Raw genomic sequence first — 13,299 nt, 5'->3', positions numbered from 1 at the left:
TATTTGAACAGGGCTATTATATCCACTCTTAACCTTCTCTTCTCCTGGATAAATATAGCCAGCTCCTAAGCCACTTCTCATAGGGCTTGATGGTTTTCAGTTCCTTCACCTTTTTGGTTGCCCTCCTTTGGATACTCTCCAGATTCTCAACATCCTTTTTGAATTGTGGTGCCAAGAACTAGACACAGGGTAATTTCAAGTGAGGCCTGACCAAAGCAGAATAGAGTGGCACTATTACTTCTCTTGATCTAGACACTATACTTTTATTGATAAAGCCTAGGATCATATTGACCTTTTTAGCTGCCTCATGTTCAACTTCTGGTCTACTATGAGTCCTAAGCTACTTTCACATGTAGTTTAATTGTCATAACAATATCCTGTGTAATCTTGGAATTTGTAGTTTGGTGAGGCACTATTGCTCTCCACTTTCTAAGGATTCTAAATATCCCATTCTAAACTGCCAATTCTAGGATTCTGTGGGAAGGAACTATGGAGATAAATGCTTTTCACCCCCAAATGCTCCTCAGCACATCCCTCAGTAGGGCGGTTTACAGACTGCCCCTTTGGGGTGGCCTGTACCTGCCCCTTTCATCAACGGATCGGGGCCTCAGCTGCCACAGCGGCAGCCCTGAGGCCCCAATCCATCGCTTTTCCACGCCGTGGCCTGGAAAAAGTGTCCTTGGGGCTTCAAGCCCCAAAGACACCCCAACAGCGGCGTGGAAAGGAGAAAGGGGCCACTCTGCACCTTTCTCTTTTGTATCGCTGGCGCAGCTCTCTAAAGGCTGCACCAGCGACACAAATGAACGAAGGAGCTCCAAAATGGAGTTCCTTCCTGCACCGTGGAAAGGGCGCCACAAGCGCCCTTTCATGACACCAGGACGTCATGTCCATGCCGCTCCGTTTGAATGCGGCGCAGTCGTGACATCCTAATGGGCATCACCATCTGCATGTAGAATGGGCGCCACCATTTTGTACGTACTGTGTGCGTACTAGGGTTGGGGGCGTCTGAAAAAGATGCCCCCGGGCAACCCTAGTACGTACACAGTACGTACTAGGGTGCCCTTCTGGAAAGGTCCTAAGTTTCCTGGCTTTTTTGGCCCTTCTTCCAGGCTTTTCAGGCTCAGGAGAGTCTTCATGGGGAAAAGGCCTCCCTTGGCCCTACAATGGCTCAGAGAGAGCCCAATAGTGGCAAAATGGCCTCTGGTTCCCCAAAGGGATGCTGTGGGATACTGAGGAGAAAATAGTATTTCATTTCACCCCCAGACAATACAATGTTAGGTTGCTCCTGAGATCCCCTGTGGGCCAGTGTGACCCCCCATCCCCAACATTAGGCCATCCCTGTCTTATAGATGCCTTAAGGCTGGCACTTGACCCTCACCAAAATTGGAGTCCAGGTCCCAGCCCCCTTGCTCTTGCTTTCCCAATGACTTATTTGTATATTGATTATCCTGCCTTTCTCAACAAATGGGACTCAGAATGTCCCTTTTGTGCATCACATGCTGTGGATGTGTGTCTGTGATAGAGAGATGGAGGGAATGGGAAAAACAGAAAGGCAGGAAAGAGATGCTGAAGGTGAAAGCTGAAGCAGTGCGGATAGGCAAGAGGGAAGGTTGGAGAGTGGAGGGAGAAAGGGAAGGGGATCAGGTCTCTGGGAGCCAGGAAAGGAAAGCAGGAGCAAAGCCAGGATTGCCTAGCTCTGTGTTGTTGTTGTTATTATTATTATTATTATTATTAACCTTTATTTATAAAGCGCTGTAAATTTACACAGCGCTGTACATACAATCTTTTTAATTGGACGGTTCCCTGCCCTCTGTCTTACAATCTAAAAAGACATGACACAGAAGGAGAAGGGAGTGGTGGTGGCTAAGGGGCCTGTCTACTAAGATAATACATATAAAATACATAGCAATACCGGAAATGATTCAATAAAACAGACAAGAAAAGAACATCAAATAGCAAGTGACAATTATGCAATGCCTGGGAACGCTTCTCTGAACAGGATGGTCTTCAGCTCCGTTTTGAAGCTGGTTAATGAAGTGATGGCTCTTGCTCGCAGGGGAAGAAGGTTCCAGGAGTGAGGGGCAGCGAGTGAGAAGGGGCGAATCCTAGATGGGGCAGAGGAAATCCTGGGCTGGGACAGCAGGCTTGACTACCAGAACGGAGGGCCCTAGTGGGAAGGTGAGGGGAAATAAGGTGAGGTATGTGGACAGGAAAGGACCTCTGGGAAGGGTCAAGAGAGGGGCCTTGGGGATTGGGAGGCAGCCACCAACCTGACAGGTTTTAAGAACTGAACTGGTGAGAACCGGCTCAGACCCTGGTTTTCAGACATATTAAGGGCTTCCATTTAGCAATTATGAACAATGTCTATGAAGAAAGGAAAGGCAACACAAAAATTCCTTTTTCTCTAATGTTTCTTTTTCCTACCTGAGCTTGCTTAGGGTCTTTTACCTGAAATGCTGGAGTTTGGGGAAGACACCTGCAAGTGCTATGCTTTTAGGGGAATTAGATACTTAGCTCAAAGGGGAGATATAGTTTGATTGAGGCAACAGTGACCTCAGGATCCAGCAAAGCTATAGCAGGTCTGCAATCACACAGAACTCCAAAGGCATTTGAAAGGCAAAATGAACACACATGCACACAGAGAATTATGTAACAAAGGTGGGAGTGGTGAATAAATGTAAGCCTTTGCTAATGGTAATATGTTGCCTGGATGGATCTCAATCCCAGTTGCTGAGAATCCGGAATGGGGAAAGAAGTCAGTAGCTCCCATGGCAAGTGGGGTTGGAGAGTGTATTGAGGTGCTTAGCCATGTAAACCGACAGAGGATCCTATCTTATGGGATAAAAAAAAACAGCTTAACTTTTCTGAATTGAATTCTGATTCGGGCTGCATCCGGGTCCTATCATATGTAAATCTCCGCTGAATCCACCAGCCAAATCCATCCTGGATTCAGCCCGAATCCCCACAGCACTTCAGCGGCCATTTTTTTAGTGTTGGAAGCTTCCACTTAAAAAAGAAGGGGGATGCCTGAGCATGCCTCGGACCCAGGCTACATCTGGGATGGATTTGGCCAATAGATTCAGCAGTGATTTACATAAGATTGGACCCGGACATAGCCCAAATTAAAATTCTCTTTGGGAAAGGTACCCTGGCTTTCTTACCCCATGCAATAGGGAGCAGAGTGTCTGCCTGCAACTGGACTGAGGCTGAAGAACAGCCACTAGGAGCAGATATTTATGCTGTAATTGTTCCTTAGTGGCAGAAACTGAGGGTATGAAAAGGTTTAAATTGCTTTAGAATGTTTCCTGGGTGAGGAAAGAATGGTCTGAAACCAAATTTAATGCAATGAGGGCTTGGTTTAAGCTCTCCCCATTTACTGTGACTTCCTTCACTCTGTCCATCACTTCTTCTCTTAAATTAATGAGGAGAATTAAATTAAATTAAATTAAAATTATATTCTGGCCTCAAAAAGAAGAGCCCTCCCTCCGCCCCAACTGTCATCATCAGACCTAGGAGGGAGTGAAAAAGACAGGCCCAATTTCCATCAGGCCTAACTGTGAATTTTACTGTAACTCACGTCGCTCTGTTTTATTTTACTGTATTGTATTTATTTTTGTATTTTATTTTATTCTCTTTATTTTTATTGTTGTAACCCACCCGGATTCCTTGTGATTGGGCAGGCTATAAATAAATCATCAGCATCATTATTATTATTGGTGCAAGTACCTCAGACAAAAGGGATTAGCACACTGATTCTCAGAGCCTTTTTCTGACTATTTCCTTCCAGTCCCATTCCTTAGCCATAATCCCTTCAACCTCTACAGACATAAATGGATCATGCAGCTAAATCCACTCATTTTCTCAAGGCAGGTTCTCCTACAATCTCTTCTTTGCTACCTCCTATGAGTAGGGATCCATACCTGCAAAAATGCTAAATTCAGGGCATCTGCAGCAGAGTCATGCTCAGGTCACCCACTCCAACTTTATTAATTTTATATCAAATAGGGAAGGGTTAACAGGTGGCTAAATCTTGGGGTAACACATTCCTCTCTTGATTCAGAGAGTCAGTCTTGTGTGTCATTGTTCTTTTTTTTTTTCAGAAGAACATGTCAGTCTTGAGAGAGTCCATACATGTGAGAGGCCACATAAATGCCAGCACTGTGGGAAATGTTTTTCTTCAAAGTCAGACCTTGTGAGACATCAGAGAGTCCACACAGGAGAGAAGCCATTCAAATGCCAGCATTGTAGGAAAGGTTTTTCTCAGAAGCCCAACCTAGTGACACATCAGAGAGTCCACACAGGAGAGAAGCCATTCAAATGCCAGCATTGTGGGAAAGGTTTTTCTCAGAAGCCCAACCTAGTGACACATCAGAGAGTCCACACAAGAGAGAAGCCATACAAATGCCAGAATTGTGGGAAATGTTTTTCTTCGAAATCACACCTAGTGATACATCAGAGAGTCCACACAGGAGAGAAGCCACACAAATGCCAGCATTGTGGGAAATGTTTTGCCTATAAGCCAGTCCTTGTCATGCATCGAAGAGTCCACACAGGAGAGAAGCCATACAAATGCCAGCATTGTGGGAAAGGTTTTCCTTTAAAGTCAAACCTAGTGACACATCTGAGACTCCACACAGGTGTGAAGCCATTCAAATGCCAGCATTGTGGGAAAGGTTTCTCTCAGAAGTCAAACCTCCTGATACATCAGAGAGTCCACACAGGAGAGAAGCCATTCAAATGCCAGCATTGTAGGAAAGGTTTTTCTCAGAAGCCCAACCTAGTGACACATCAGAGAGTCCACACAGGAGAGAAGCCATACAAATGCCAGCATTGTGGGAAAGGTTTCTCTCTGAAGTCAGACCTAGTGAAACATCAGAGAGTCCACACGGGAGAGAAGCCATACAAATGCCAGCATTGTGGGAAATGTTTCTCTTCGAAGTCAAACTTAGTGATACATCAGAGAGTCCACACGGGAGAGAAGCCATACAAATGCCAGCATTGTGGGAAATGTTTCTCTTCGAAGTCAAACTTAGTGATACATCAGAGAGTCCACACAGGAGAGAAGCCATACAAATGCCAGCATTGTGGGAAATGTTTTTCTTTGAAGTCATACCTAGTGACACATCAGAGAGTCCACACAGGAGAGAAGCCATACAAATGCCAGCATTGTGGGAAATGTTTTTCTTTGAAGTCATACCTAGTGACACATCAGAGAGTCCACACAGGAGAGAAGCCATACAAATGCCAGCATTGTGGGAAAGGTTTCTCTCAGAAGTCAGACCTAGTGAAACATCAGAGAGTACACACAGGAGAGAAGCCATACAAATGTCAGCATTGTGGGAAATGTTTCTCTTCGAAGTCATACATAATGATACATCAGAGAGTCCATGCAGGAGAGAAACCACATAAATGCCAGCAGTGAACTAACACTGTATTTGTTAAGAAGTATTACAAGAAAAATATTTTCAATGCATTGGTGATAAGAGAAAGCCCTTGTGATTTTGTTTTTAAGGGTTGTCTGTTCATAAAGTTATTGATTTTTGTATGTTGTTGTGTTGTTGTTGTTGTTTTTATTTTTTTTATAGAATTCTAGAATAAGAAAGGACCACAGGACCCATGCAGTCCAACCCCCGACACACAGGATGACAAAGCATGGATTTATAGGATTCTGGCTCTGTAAGGCACCACAAGCACCTTCTAGTCCAAGCCCCTGCCATACAGGAAGACAAAGCATGGTGGGTATGTGTGTTATGTGTGAATGTGACAGAATTAGAAGATGAAGGATGAGATGAAGGATCTGGCACAGAGAAGCAAGAAAAGCTCAAACTGCTGAGTCGAAAAGGAATGTGCAAAAGATAAAGACACCATATTGCAAGGACATGAAACCGAATGTACTAAAAGAAGAATGGACTGTGTATAACACAACTTGATGTAAAGAGCACCAGAACAAGAATGGAATGGGAACAAGAAGTCACTCATCAGGAAAAATGATGCACATATTAAAAAGCATAAAGGAATCCTCAAAACCATGGTGCTAGTGTGCCAAAATCAGCTGGAACTGGCACCCATCACTCTTTCAGAAAACTGATCGACCTCTGGGAAGATTTGTGTGCATGAGCATTGTATGAATGTGTGCATGATTTGAGGCCTCTTGATATGTAATATATTAGAATGAATGTCCCTAATGTTAGAATAAATGTTACATACAAAGTGTTTGAACCCAGATCTGGTCTCTTATGTGTCTGATTAAAAGTTTTATAGTCCAATTCTGTATTTACTCACCACTCTAGATGTAAAGAAGAACACCTAGATTGGTGACAGGTGTGTGATCTCTCATTTCACCTTATGGAGCTTCTGCACTGATTCCTGAAAGCGGAAAGAGAACTAACCAAGCAGTGGGGACACACTTCCTTTGTTAACCCATTAAGATTCCACTATAAGAGACAGGCTTTGGAGTTCTGATCCACTGCCAGCCGTAAGGTTTGGTTTAAAATATGGGGGGTCGGTCATCGCTTGCAGCCCCTCTTGCAGGGCCTCTTCTCCAGCATCTCCTGGAACAACGGACCAGAACAATGGACAAGAACAGATGGATGTGGCATGTGTGTTTGTGCATATACATCTGTATATATATGTATGTATGTGGAGGCATCTCTATCTAAGTGCATTCAGACTTATACTTTTAAGAGCCTACACACACAGTCATGGAATGTTTAAAGTCTATAGATCTTGCATACAATACCCATAGATACATCTATACATACCCATAGATACCTGTGTACGCACATGTATATATATATATATATATATATATATATATAGAGAGAGAGAGAGAGAGAGAGATGCAAACGCATGTACACATATATGTTGGATCATATATATATGATTTATATATTTATATATACTCTTCTACTTGCATACAATTTAAACATAAGGAAATGCATAGAGGAATATGTAAGTACATATGAATGCGCATGTATACACCCCCCAGGTTCTGGTCAACATCAGCCTGTATATATAATTATAATTGTATATATGTTTACTTCCGGTCATAACAGCATAACTGCCCTGCAATTGCTGTAATTGGAATGTCTATACTTTGTGATGGTTTTATGACATGTATTTTACACATGATTGCCTCCTGAGGACACTCTGAGGTGCTGCCATTGGCTGGAGTCCGCACCCTCCCACCATCCCTGGCCCTGATTTGCTAGAATCTCAGCCCCTGCCTCCTTGTTTTCTGGCAGCCATTTTGTGCTGCTTGTGACTGGGGAATAATGTTCCAGAACCTTCTGTGAGGCCTCAGTTGAACAGAGGCTTCTCTTTCTCTCTGAGGCTCCAGAGAGAGAAGGAGGCCAGGCTCCTTGGGCCAAAAGGGAGGAAGTGTCTCTCTTTGTGTGTCTTTTCTGAGAGGGTTTCCTTATTACACAGCTCTGCTCTTTCTGGGGAACATGGGTTTTAAAAGGGATCAGAAATGGGAGGATAGTTTTAACACAATCCTTATTCTTCTTCTTCACAAACATTGGGCTTTGGCTCCTAAGAGGAAGCTAGTCCCCCCAAAAAGCCAAAAGTGGCTCCTCTGGGAGGTTTTAAGAGTCTCCCCAGTTTCCTTATTAAGAGATTTTCAGGGAAGAAGGAAGGAGACAGGCCAGAATAACTCAGATTACCAAGAAGGAAACAAACAACAACAAGAAGAATAAGGATTAGACAGAAAAACAAACTGCTTATATTTTAAAAAAGCAAAACCATTTTTAACAGGATAATAATTAGACTTTTACATCCGACCCAGGCTTTATCTGCAATATAGAAATAATCCAGTTCTAAAGTGTGTTAACTCTCCTGTTTCCATCCTGTGGAATCCTGGGATTTGTAGTTTGTTGTGGCACCAGAGCTCTCTGGCAGAGAAGGCTAAGTGTCCAAAGGTAAAATCCCAGGATTCCATACGAATGAGCGGTTAAAATGGTGTCAAATTGCCTTATTTCTATAGTGCGGATGAAGCCTTCTTGGGAAAGGGGCTGATGCTAGGAAAAAGAGGAGGAATGAAGAGGGAAAGGAGGATGGACGGACGGAGGGCCACCTGCAGCTGGACTGGCCTCCCTGAGCGGTCAAGACCTGAGCTGGGTTGTGGACGATGGGCTCTCTTGATATTAATATTAATATCTTTCACTATTGATTGTAATTAAGGAGGGGATCAGGTTCCTCCTTTAAATAGCACCAGGAAAATGTTTAGGTGTTGTTAAAGTTTGGAAATCCTGTTTGGGGACTTTTTGTGTTCTCACAGCCATCAGATGCCATCAGGAAAACCTTTCTGAGTTGTTTAGGGTCAGAGATCCTGTTTGGAGTCCCTTCCGACTTTGGGGCCCTTTCATTCTCCATTTTGGGTTCCCTGAAGGCCTCAAACTGCCAGGTGCTGAGGCAGAGGCAGCCATTTTGTGTTCTGGAAGAAACTTTGTGCTGCTTGTGACTGTGAGGGTCCACCAGTCCTTGCCTCCCTCTTTGGGAAAGGAGACCCCCTCAGCCCCCTGGACTCACTCCTGACACTCATTCCTAGAATGGCTGGAACTCAGAGGAGTTTCCTAGGCATTGTCACCTTCTGCCCTCCAAGGCCATTGGCACTGACCTTTTCCCATTGCCTTCCCTCCCTCAGCCCTGTGGACCTCCTCCTCCTTCGCACTCAGAGCAACCCTTCTCTACGGCTGAGGAGACGGACTCTGACCCAGGGAAGCTCAGGCCATAAAGGACTGCGGAAGAGGCCTTCCTGGGGCTGCACGGTCTCTGTGCAAATCATAGAATCATAGAGGGCGACTAAAATGGTGAAGGGTCTGGAAACCATGCCTTATGAGGAATGACTTAGAGAGGTGGAGATGTTCAGCCTAGAGAAGAGAAGGTTAAGAGGTGATGTGATAGATCTGTTTAAATTTTTGAAGGGATGTCATATTGAGGAGGGAGCAAGCTTGTTTTCTGCTGCTCCAGAGACTAGAACCCGGAACAATGGCTGCAAGCTCCAGGAATAGAGATTCCACCTCAACATTAGGAGAAACTTCCTGACAGTAAGGGCTGTTCGACAGTGGAACAGACTCCTTCCTCGGAGTGCAGTCGAGTCTCTTTCCTTGGTCTTCAAGCAGAGGCTGGATGGCCATTTGTCGGGGATGCTTTGATTGAGAGTTCCTGCATGGCACAATGGGGTTAGACTGGATGGCCCTTGGGGTCTCTTCCGACTCTACGATTCTATGATTCTATGAATCTATGTGGCTAGAACAGGACATTCCCAAGCCAACATGGCCAGGCAACAGTGTGGAAAATAGGCAATCTCTATATGGGCAAAGACACTCTCTGAATTGTGACTTCTCTGCATGCAGAAGGCTGCCATGGGAATTGGGGAGGAGGGCTGGATCCCATGGAAGGGGGGCAACCAGAGAAGAGAGAGCTCCTTTCCTGCCCTGCCTGACCGGGGGCCTCTCTGCGGGATGGACGACAACTAGTTTGGCCACTGGGAGAATGAGGGGCCACCAGGCCAGACATGCCTGACCCAGCAGAACCTTCTATGCTCCAGTGTTGCTCCAGGTGGAATCAGGCTGCAACTGGCCATTCAATGACCCAGGTATTACCATAGAGTTGTGGAAGCCATCCTGCATGACCATTCCATGCCTGGTGGGTGTGTTGGGTGCAAGGTATTGGAGATGCATCCAGCTGTGTTTCTATAGCCAGAAGCAAAACGAAGACATTTTCCTGTGAGGGCCACTGGGGACCTCTGCAGGTTTCAGCAGGTGATGCCCTCATTTCACATCTAGCTATGGGGACATAACCAGGGCCTTTTCCAATTTCCCATCCCCTGATCCCCAGCTAATCTAACAAGGTATGGAGTAACTGTTGTGTAGGGGAGCTGCTGTGAGTCTATGCTAGGTCCAAGGGGCTTTGTTTGGTGCAGAGGGAGGAAGTGATGCCCACCTGTCAATTGGGCCAAAGGAGGCATATGTCACCTGTGTATATCACCAGCAGGATGCCGATCTTTGTGACTTTGAGTGCTATAGGGTTTCTTTCCAAACCAAGCCTAACCCTGGTCTCTTTTCTCAGGAACTTCATCTTGGCCCCCTTGTACACTGCTTTGCAGTATCTTTTGCTGGAAGTGACCAAAGCGCAGGCCCACCAGGAACCCCCTGCCTACCTGATGGCTGACATAGAGGTCAAGCGGAGGGAGTTGAGCTCCAAGAAGAAGAGGCTGCTGAGGTGCAACAACTCTTTGGTAAATTGCCATCCTGACTTAGTTCCATCTGGGTCACTGCTGGGCTGGCTCATGAAAGCAAGCGGAGAACAACTGTCCCAGTTTGGCAGAGGGAGTCCTGCTTAATCCTCTGTCACCTCATTTTTTCAGGGGCTTTGAAAATGACCCATTTCTCTCTCCTGCTCCCACTTTCCCTCTTCTCTTCAGTTCACTTCAGTTACTGCAAAATGTGTTCCAAGTTCAAAAGACGTGTGCAGCCCATCAACTCAAAAGAGGGAGAGGGGAGGAGAGAAAGGGGCAGGGTCTTACCCTTGCTAGGAGTCGGAAGCAAAAGCAATCTACTGTGCCCTTCCTTGCTTGTGCGATCTTCGTCATTAACAACATTGGCCATCTTGAACCCCTTCTGGTATTGCTTGTCCACATATGTCTTGCTTTCCCCATCTGTGAAATGCTGAGGGATATGGAAGAATTTCTCTGAACCTAAATTGGGGATGGGCCCAGTGGCCCTCAAGCCCAGAGTACTCCCCAGAACTGTTTTTGAAATTAGGAGAGATATGGCTAAATTCACTATAATTCCTTGGTGACTAAATGTACTTTACGTGTTGGGCTAATCAGTATCCCAATCAATCAATAATATCTCAGAAATGGTCTAAATTATATTGTTTATTATATTGTTTATTATATTGTATATTATATTGAAAGGATTTGAGACCAACTGGATCTCAAAGGCTGTAGCTTTTTGCTTTCTTGCAGAATTTAAAGTTTATTTCCTGGACTGAATTCTGAAGTGTTGAAATAATATTTGCGATGCACCATGTGCTTTCCTCCCCTTTTGCTTAGTTACTCTCTGGATAAGGCTATTTTCTATTGCAGGTGACCTTTGCGGATGTAGCAGTATATTTCACCGAGGAGGAATGGAAACTGTTGACAAAGAAGCAGAAACTTACGTACAGTTCTGTTATGATGGAGAATTATGAGAATGTGGCCTTTGTGGGTAAGGAACCTGAATCCATTGCCCTTCCTGTGAAGACTGAGGGCCCTTTCTTCATTCACTGTCAGAGCACTTTGTTTCCACTTTAAAATTATAGAATCAAATCAACTTTCTGACAGTAAGGGCTGTTTGATAGTGGAACACAATCCTTCCTCGGAGTGTAGAGGACTCTCCCTTCTTGGAGGTCTTTAAACAGAGACTGGATCACCATCTTTCGGGGATGCTTTGATTGAGAGTTCCTGAATGGCAAGGGGTTGGACTGAATGACCCTTGTGGCCTCTTCCAACTCTACGATTCTATGATTCTATGATCAGTTATGAGTAATATCTATGAAGGGAAGAAAAGGGGACACAAAACCTGCTTTTTCTCTAATGTTTCTTTTCCATCCTGAGCTTGCTTAGCTCCATGGTTGATTCCAGAGGCCCTTTGTTACCCAAAATGCTGGAGTCTGGGGAGGACACCCGCAAGTGCTATGCTTTTAGGGGAATTTAGGACTTAGCTCAATAGATCGAGATAGTTTTACTGGGGCAACAGTGACCTCTGGATCCAGCCCAGCTCTAGCAGGTCCTGAATCAAACAGTACGTCGGAGGCATTTGAAATAGGTTTTTGTGTTTTATTTAGGGGATACACAAAGAAGTATTAAAGCTCTATGTTCTTTCTATTATAATAAGGGAGGCCAATACATTCCAGCAGCTCTCCAAGTCTTTGTTATTAATATCTTAGCACAACTATTATACGGTTCTGAGATTTGTACTTTCAGTAGCTTTACAACCTTCGAGGCAGTTCAAGCAAAAATTTTAAGAACAATTTTACGTGCCCCAAATTGTGTTTCGAATCCCATTCTCCGTCTAGAAACAGGGATGCTATCTGTTGAGGCGCGTGTATGGATATGCAAATTAAATTTATGGCTCAAAATGTTTTTTGTTCCGATCGGTTTAGTGCCATTAATTCTAACAGACTCCTTTTTGTCCCCTGGAAGGAGACACTGACCTTGAAACTCTTATCTCTTGGACTCTCACTATCTGAAATAACTCTACTAGGCTATGATAAAGCAAAATCTGTGATTTCTCAACGCATCGAGGATATTGATTTCCAGACTCATATAAGCCAACTAACTTTACATCCTGTTAGGGAATCCAGTAGACCTGGCAAATATGCGAAATATTTTGAGAATTTGAATGTCCCGAAATTCAGAAGAGCTTTCATGTCACCAAGGTTTAACATCTTACCATCAGCAGTCCTGGAGGGCAGATTTAAAAAGATCCCTTACGAACACAGATACTGTCCTTGTGGCTCGGAGGAAATCGAAAATATTAATCATGTTCTCTTTGGCTGTTCTTTGTATACAGAAATACGTGCTTTATATATAACACCAATTGTGTTGCAGTTTCCAGGCAGACAAGAGCAATTTTATACCAATTTTCTACTTGCAGATCAGAAGGAAGTTATAACGCAAGCAGTTGCACAATTCTTTGCAGCTGCTATTGCAAATCGTTAACAGCTTGTTAAACAGATGTAATATGTTATAATCTCAAAATCTGTATAGATGGCTTGATTTAACGGTAAGATTTGTAAAGGAGGAGGTATGGCCGTATTTTACCATACCATCAAACTAACCTAGTTGGGGACTAAAGTCTAATGAAGTTACCCCAATCAGTTGCATCTGATTAATGGCACTTTGTAGTTTAGCTCTTGGTTGGACAGGGGATATGACTGTGGTTTTGAACTAATATGTCTTGAATGTGGTACTCTATTACACAATATGATAAGGCTGTTTGTGAGGTGATGGCAGCCTACTCGTTGTCTGTTTACCTGATCGTGCAGCCCTATCCTTACTTTTTATCCTTACTTTTTAGCATTACTGTTTATAAACTATCATTTGGTTATACTGTCCAATCTGCCTGTACATGAACCTATGTTGTGTTTTAAATTGGAATTTTGTAATTGTGCTGGCCAAATGGCTGTAAAAAAGTTATATTATTTATTTAGGGGGAAAGCAAAATACACAGACACACATACTATATATATATAAGTGTTCATGCGCACACACAAGATCTAGGTAGCAAAGGTGGGAGTAGTGAATAGATG

The 13,299-nt window shown here is 44.0% G+C and overlaps 1 pseudogene across 1 annotated transcript in view; it reads left to right on the top strand.

Moving 5' to 3' along the window:
- Positions 1 to 12,200, top strand: part of LOC149301491 (uncharacterized) — a 184,074-nt pseudogene extending 171,874 nt beyond the window's left edge. The window contains exons 8-9 of the transcript XR_016272239.1: positions 4,125 to 5,358; positions 12,191 to 12,200. The product of XR_016272239.1 is annotated as an uncharacterized LOC149301491 (transcript). The remainder of the gene's footprint in view (positions 1 to 4,124; positions 5,359 to 12,190) is intronic.
- The last annotated feature ends 1,099 nt before the right edge of the window (positions 12,201 to 13,299 follow it).

Source organism: Sceloporus occidentalis, unplaced genomic scaffold (assembly GCF_023333645.1).
Source record: "Sceloporus occidentalis isolate IW3139 unplaced genomic scaffold, rSceOcc1.0.p SCAF_21, whole genome shotgun sequence".
Classification (NCBI taxonomy): domain Eukaryota; kingdom Metazoa; phylum Chordata; class Lepidosauria; order Squamata; family Phrynosomatidae; genus Sceloporus; species Sceloporus occidentalis.
The sequence above is the reverse complement of the archived record's forward strand: the minus strand, read 5'-3'. Positions and strand labels throughout refer to the sequence as shown.